Consider the following 8,088-nt stretch of genomic DNA (forward strand, 5'->3'; position numbering starts at 1 on the left):
CAGAACCTTATTCCTGTATGGACTGGAATGCAGGGTAATTCCCTGTCAGCAAACTAATCATAGTATTAAGAAGTAGTGTATAGGAATATTTCCCAGAGAAGAGCAGTATTTTGTGATGCTCTTCCTGTGTGATGCTTTTCCGTGTTCAACAGGAATTGCAGTGAAGTTGTGATCTTGAAAGCATTGGGGACTCCATTGATTTAGGAGATTTAACAATCTCTCCCAGGCCTCGGACAAACAGAAATCGGTCTTAAAGCATTCCTATAATTTCATATTTTGTGCCTAAGAACAATCAATCAATCTTCAGAATATAAGAACACAAGGACAATTTGAATGAAGATCTGGAGTTTTGTTCCCTTTGTGTCTGAAATCTTATATTCTTTTAATCTTTTATTCTTGTAAATCCAATCCCTGTTGTGTTGTATCTATGCAAGTATGAGATTATGCGTTACAAAGCATGTTTACAGGAGTCGTTCTAATCACTTTGATTCCTCTTATTTGATTTCTTCTAAGTGTTTTGTAAATATATATAGTATAGTGTTGGGGAAAGTAAAGCACAGACGCCCAGGTCTGACTCCCTTTCCGTAGCAACACAGAGGCATTGTTTATGCTGTTGGGTGTTTGGTTTTATTTTTTCATGATGTTAATGACGTGGGCTTATGTCTGAAAACACTTGAGTTCACCACCATCTCACTGGGATTCTGTGACCTCGCATTGCCCAGGGACAGACTGACACACAGCTCAGTCCTGCAGGCTCCCACAGGCCAGGCAACTGTACAGATCACCCGGAGTGTCTGACATGTCACTACCGCAGTGTAGCTGACCCAAGCTGACTTCACATGACAGTGCTCCTCCAGGCACACGTGTGGTGAGTATGTGCTCATATAGACAGCCTACATCCACTACATGTACATTCTTAAGTATTTATCATTACCCAGCAGTGAAAGAGGAAAGCTACACACACACACACATACACGCACATTGGGGAGGATCAGACCAGTCCACTGGCTCTTTCTTCAGCTCACTGGCTCTTCAGAGACTTGACCCTATTTATAGAAGTGTTGTGTGTACACTGCTGATGAATTATTCAACACTGAGACTCTGAAACATCAAATGTTAATGCAGCTCCTGCTTCGTTTCATTCCAGGATCACAAAGGTCACATGGTTATCATCCTGAAATAACAATGTCTCGGAGAAGTCTCCATCCATTAAATGGTCTTATAATTAGCAAATATATCTCAGTTCTTAGTAATCCACCAAGGTTTGCCTCCATTGCCTGAGTTTATACATTTTTTTTGTCAAAAAGCAGCCTTATTAGGTTATCACTAGTGGCTTTTTAGATGAATCTGCATTCCAGTGGTAATATCAATCAATCCATTTTTATTTGTGTAGCGCCCTTTGCAGGGTAGCCACAGAGTGCTTTACAGAGTGGTAAACATACAGCACAATAAAAATAAATACAAATAGACATTTAACAGGTTAAATAAACTAAAATAAAGTAAACCAACATTAAATAAACCATTAGGCACAGAGGAGAGAAAAACAGAAACTCCTATGGATTTTATGTAATAGTGTGCTGGTGGTGATGTGGTGATGAAAGTGTGCCAGGAAACCCAGAGCACTGTGGACTAGAGACATAAGCCAGGAAAAATCTGACCGCCTGAAAGATGAGTAAACATACCTTCTGAGAAAAAGACCTTCTCATTGTCGACAGTAGTTAGACTATGTGTGTATACAGATAAATAGTGTAAGATACTGAGGGGCATAGTACACAGTGTCTACTATATAAGAGCATCAGCCACAGGCCCAGAATACACAAAACTTTCCACATACGCCTGTCAGCCCAACAGGTACAACACACCTGCTGGCAATAATTTAGGGAAGCTCTGAAATAGAAAATGCCTGCTGTACTTAATCTCAGTGTACCTGGGGGGAATACAGCAGGGTGTTAGGAGTGCGTGAGATAGATCGAGATAGAGAGAGTTTACCTGGCTGTGACTGCTTTGTTGCGAGACCCCAAATTGGACATTGGCCCCGGACAGACACTGACTACGAATGTTTATTGACCCCCTTGCATAAGTGTTTTATTTGGTAAGCTGAGTTAAGACCCCAGGCTCTCTTGGGACTACAGTCCTGGGCTGGGTTTTGTTTTCCCCGGAAAGACTTTTTTTAAAGCTAAATTTCGGAATCTTGCGTCCAGCCAGCTACTCAGACCAGCATAGTTTTGTCCACAGCTTCCAACCCTGATCTCCAGACTCACACTACCCACGCCCCATAAAGTGTTACAATAGGTAGATAACACAGACATGATAGCTGAATATCTCATGCACATCCTGTGTTCATCACATGTATAACAGTAACGTTTAGGGACAGAGGTAGGGCTTGAACATGTGATTGTCATCAAAGTTCAGAGCGAGTCCTTCAGAGGTTAGTCCTGTAGTTTTCACACATTGATTGATTAGGAATTTGTGGTGATTATTGTGAAGTGTATATTAGTGAATAATTGTCATATCGTTGGTATTACAATTATTACAAACACCGGAAAGAGGCATTAATTGGAGACATTGGTGGTGGGAGACTGTGCTTTGTGTAAATTATTAGATACCTGTGCCAGTCCCGTTTAAACCAGTTCTGTGGTGTAACAGCTGTCCCAAGCCTCCATACGTAGACATAGAACAAAATGTTTGGAAAAGGCAGATTCAATAAATGTGCAAATTATTAAATAAATTAATGCGTGTAGAAAAAATAATATATATATGCACATAATCCAGGAAGCTGCTCAGGCCTCAAAGCAAAGCTGTTGAATTTTTCATAGTTGAGCCTGATGAAGCCACGCTTGTCTGGGCTACAGTGGGAGAGACGAGCTCTGACAGGCCGGGAATGAATGGATGTGGGATGCAGGCTTGAAACGAGTGAGTTCACACTCTCTCTCTTTCACACACACGCAGTAATTAAGCATTCTGGGGCCATGCTCCTGTAGTGACAGGAGTGAAGGGGGGAGGGTGCTGGTGAAGCACTGGGGCCTACTTCAGCAGAGGGGGGACAGAGAGACCAACAGAAAAATAACATGGAAAAAATATTGCACCTCAGCAGTTCCCCAGCGCACAGTGAGAATGATAAATGATGGTGTGCTAATTTAATTTCCGTGGATTGCAGGGAGAGCTATTTCTGGCAGCCAGAGTTGCGTAAGAAGCGCTGTACCCTAAGGAGCATCTTGCTGGGAAGCTGGCGCAGGCTGGGGGCTGCAATTCAGCCTCTCCCTATTCTCACCCAGTTCCCCCATTAAGACAGCCTCCACAGCCACCACCTCTTTCGAAGCATAGCAGCCTGATGTGACTGGAAAGAATCAGGGTTCAGGTCAAGACACAGTAATGGGAGGTTTTGAGCTGCTATGGGTGGCTCCGGGGCCATGTTAACTACATCAAATGCTTTATAGACCTATTTAAATCTCTCAAGTCATCCAAATTGTTAAAATAATTAAATATCACCATGCCATGTAAAGAAACATTGTATATAATTGAGGGGCTGGAGAACCATTGCAGATAATGGTTAATAATGAAAAATGTATACAATACTAGTTTCAATTAAGATCAATATAATCAGCCTACTTTATATTTCTAAATTTTGATATATATATATATATATATATATATATAATCAATCCACTCACAAATCATTCTGTAAAGCTCACAGTGCTAAGCTAACCAATCCAACTATGTTTAACTGTTTAACAAAAAAAACTCAGATCATCCAATTAAGGGACATGCAGAGACGGGCATAAATAATTCTGCCATTGTGAGCTCAGTAATTAAAAGCAACATTACTGAAGACTCTCCTGATGAAAGAATTAGAGGCAGAGAACGTGTTTGAAAGACCTTGTTTATATACGAGGAGGTTAGATGAGTTAGAGTCCTACTAAACGCAGTAAAATGCTATTTTTTACCGTTGGCTGCACTATTGTGATTTCAGTATCCCAAGCTAAATGACGTTGCTCTGTTGTTTGATGTCGGTCAGTCAGTGGGTTTCAGAAGCCTCTGAGCTGGAGCTTCAGGACGGCCTCTGCAGGGAGTAGCTGGCGGCCGGCCTGCTGTCAGACTTCCTGAGGACAATGAGAAGAGCGGGTAGAGTTGCAGTCTGAGTGACCCACGGCGTGGCCTCTGCCCTCATTCACTTGTATCCATCAGTACGGAGACAGCGGGCACTCAAGACCTCCATCTGACCTCAGTCTGTGTCAGGGCCCTATGCTGCATGGAAAGATATTGGCACTCTGTGTGGCAGAAGGGCTGGCGGACATCCAGCTCAACTGCACAATCAATGGTGATTTATCAGGTTGTATGGATGTGAAGTATTGGAGTATATTATGACCAGGAAAGTAAATGGATTTATGTAAGAGCTGCACTGTTTTTCCAGTGGGCCTGGTTTTATTTGGCTCAATTTGCAGCAGTTTCTACTGCGGGTGACTTGCTATATGCCCCCTGGCTCTAAATGTTGCCCCTGTTTTCAGTCTGATGAGCAGCCTATGCCTAACTTGGTATGTCCAATATTTCCAGTCCCATCGCAGGTTTTCTATTGTGGGGGTCCTTTCTCAGAAACCATAGTGTACATTTCGTAAAAAGTAATTTGTATGCTGTAACCAGTGACTTCAGATTATCTAAAGACAGCTCAAGTACTTAGAAATAAAATCTTCCTAATACATATTGAGACATCTATGAAGTGAATTCTTCCTCAGAATCCTTGAGTAAATGGGTAAATCTCTAATTTACAGTGAGCTTTCATTAAGTTAGAACGGGAAAATAACTGCAGAGTGAAGTAGAAATGTCCTTCACTGAGAAACAGTCTGCCATCTTATGCCACAAACTAGTGTCCCGGACAGTACAGAGGAGCTCCGCCAGGACCGAGGCGGTTAAGGAGCGTACAAGGCAAAGCACAGCTTGACGTTCAAGAGATGACTTTGCTTGTGATACTTTAAACACTGCCGACTGTATATCTAGACTCTGTCGTCTCTGCTGTCACATCTTCACAGTGAGATGTCACATGGCGTTCTCATGGCTGGATTTCAGATTCCCTTTATTTTTATTTTTTTATTATAATTTTTTTAATACATCAACATATTAAGTTCTTTTAACCTTAGAAGTTATTTAATCAACAAATATATACACAATAACATACATTAATCCAACATCAGAAATTCAGACAGCAAAATCTTTAGAGCAAAATGTCTATAAAATAACTATTATACGATTTGTTTTGTGTCATTGAAAATGTCAGTATTTCTGGTGTGCATTTGCATATGATTGGGCAAGTTATCATGGATTAGAGTTATGTTGTTCTCTACAGAAGCACAGGGACTTAATTCCTCACAATGGTCTTTGTTTCAAAGTCATAAAGGGGAGAATAGAAGCTGAAAATACATTTTTTTGCCTTTTGTCACCTGTATATAGAAGAGAAAGGAAAGAACCTGTCAAGTACATCAATGAAGAAGCAACGAGTTTGTTCCGGCCCCTCATTCAGACTGTATGTAGCATGTGTCCAGAGTTTCCACTCTGATTTAATTCACTGTCTCTCAGGCTATGAGCCCAGTTACATATACACCATTGGTTGTTTTTTTTTTCCAAACCTGAACTATCTGTCTCTCTCTCTCTCTCTCTCTCTCTCTCTCTCTCTCTCTCTCTCTCTCTCTCTCTCTAACTATCTATGTATCTGGTAACCTGGTAACAATACAATACTTTTATTATTTTTGTCTTCATTGCACAACACTATTTTTTTCACATCAGAAACACCTTAAAATGCCTGTTTGTGTCTTACTGAATACAATTATTTTTATTTATTTATTTATTAGCAGATGCCCTTGTCCAGAGCAATACAAAGTGCAATAATACAGTGCATTTCAGGCATAATACATTTTACAAATTTAGAATTTACACAAGTGTATATGAGATATAGTAAAAAATATATAAGGTCTTACAACCTTGTTTATGATAGCTGATAAGTGCAGACAAGATGTTAAGTCAAAGTTAAGAACTAAGGTAGAGGGAGCATAGGGGAAATCAAAATAAACAATACAAGTGCTAGTAATGCAAAGGCAAGATGTTTTTACCTGTTAATTTGCGGAACGTTTTGCACTTCCAGCTGTAAAACAATGTAGGCTCCTTTAATGTGGGTGTCCCTTTTTTAACTGTTGTATAAATCATAAACAGGACTGTCATATGAAAATGTATTTCTCTCTGATGAGAAATATTGGCTCTGCAGCTTATCCCAACCTCATATAATGCAAGATTTTCAAGTTTTACTCCCAGTGATTAAAAAAAGCCTTATTAAAGTGTGTCTTGTTTGAAGCACCTAGACGGGCTACTAAAACCATCTTGTAACACTTGAATTAAAGAGAAGGCTGCCTCACAACAATTCTCATTTTTAGAGACCTTCTCTGTAGGTCACTACAGTTGTACTAATCTAGTCAATATTCCCAGATTTAGCCTGGAGGCAGTGATGCCTCTGTGTCCCAGATGGGCAAGAGCACAGGCTGACAGCAGTGGAGGCCGGCTTGTGAAAAAGAGATTTGTTTCTTTTTTATTTTATAGAAAAATTGTTCCCTATTGTTCTCCCCATTTCCAGTCAGTTTCTCGTGCTCACGAAGTATTGTGGAGTATCTCCCAAGTTCTCCAAATGGCAAGAGCATCTGCGTGGACTACAGGTTGGTTCAAACTTAATTTCTGATGGGATAATAAAGCCATTAATATCCCTTTGCAATATCCAGTTTTACTGTATTATTTGTGCTGAATATATAGATATATGTGTGCATAGAAGTGCACTCCAAAGACTGATTTAATTCAACTGTATTTGCAACAGATAATGTTTATTATCCTCAAGGTTCCACTTTAGCATTTGTGCAAACTGAAATCAAACCATTTATATGAATCACTTGGGGATGACACACGATGATGGCGATGATGATTATTCTACTTCAGTGATGTAGAATCCATTAAGATGTATTATTCTATATGCTTGTATTAAACACTTCCCCAGACTCATCTCATGCACTCATTTTATGCTTGAGTTACTGAAAAAATATTTTAATGTTTATTTTAGTGATACTAAATGTATATGAAACTCCTAGAAACCTTCCAGAGTTTCTTCATTAGGAAATTTCTGCAGCGGCTTAATCAATATCCCAGAGGCCTGTTCATCCACCCACTCTCCTGTCATGACTTCTCTTCTTCTCCATGTGCTCTCAAAATGAACTGTGTTTAATTTCCCTCAGAAATCTGCTTGTTATGTCTTCTTCTGGTCCATTAGGTGTGTCTGATATCCTGAACTGGGATTCCAAAGACAGCAGGACTGAACATTCAGGCTGAGAAGGCTGGAGAAGGGTACTTCAAAACACACACAAAAGCCCCACGGTCTTGGCTGATCTCAGCTCCCAATGACTTTCAAGCAGAACTGAAATGGCAGAGAATCTGTTTCCTGTAGATTTCTATCAGGGGAGACAGAGACTGGAAGGCCAGGGATAGGAGGCTTCAGATGGAGGCTCAACAGCTTTTCACCTGTTTACACAGCATGGGCATCAATCTGTGAGACTGCTCTTCAAAGCAAAAGGAAACTTGTTTTTCTTCCCTGACTGTCCTGAGAAGCCTGGGACTTGAGAGTGTATTTCATGTGTAAGCATGATCATTTTGTCAGGTTGACTGCCTTATTCAGGAAGCATGAACCACTGTATTCTATCAGAGTGCCACAGAGAGAGAGTCTGCTTTTTTCTTGTTAGTAAGCAGTACAGATATTTTCATTGTGTTTAAATACAATAGTTATTGATTTACAGTGTGGAGCGAATGCAAATGTAAAAGTTTAATTTGTAAATGCAAAATCATAGTTCACATGATATATATTTTTGGTGAATGTGAATATCTAATCATTTAGTCTTCAATCTTTTGACCAGAGACTATATATATTTTTCTTCTTCTTCTATACCATCTAAATGCTACATGAGCCAGAAAACTGCATACTCAGTATAATAAGATTATCTCCACCCACACACTTCTCTGGCATCCCACAGTCTCCGCTCCGAGACCAGAGCTCCTCGGCGCAGTGGAGAG

The sequence above is a fragment of the Amia ocellicauda genome, chromosome 4 (assembly GCF_036373705.1).
Source record: "Amia ocellicauda isolate fAmiCal2 chromosome 4, fAmiCal2.hap1, whole genome shotgun sequence".
In the NCBI taxonomy this organism is placed as follows: Eukaryota; Metazoa; Chordata; class Actinopteri; order Amiiformes; family Amiidae; genus Amia; species Amia ocellicauda.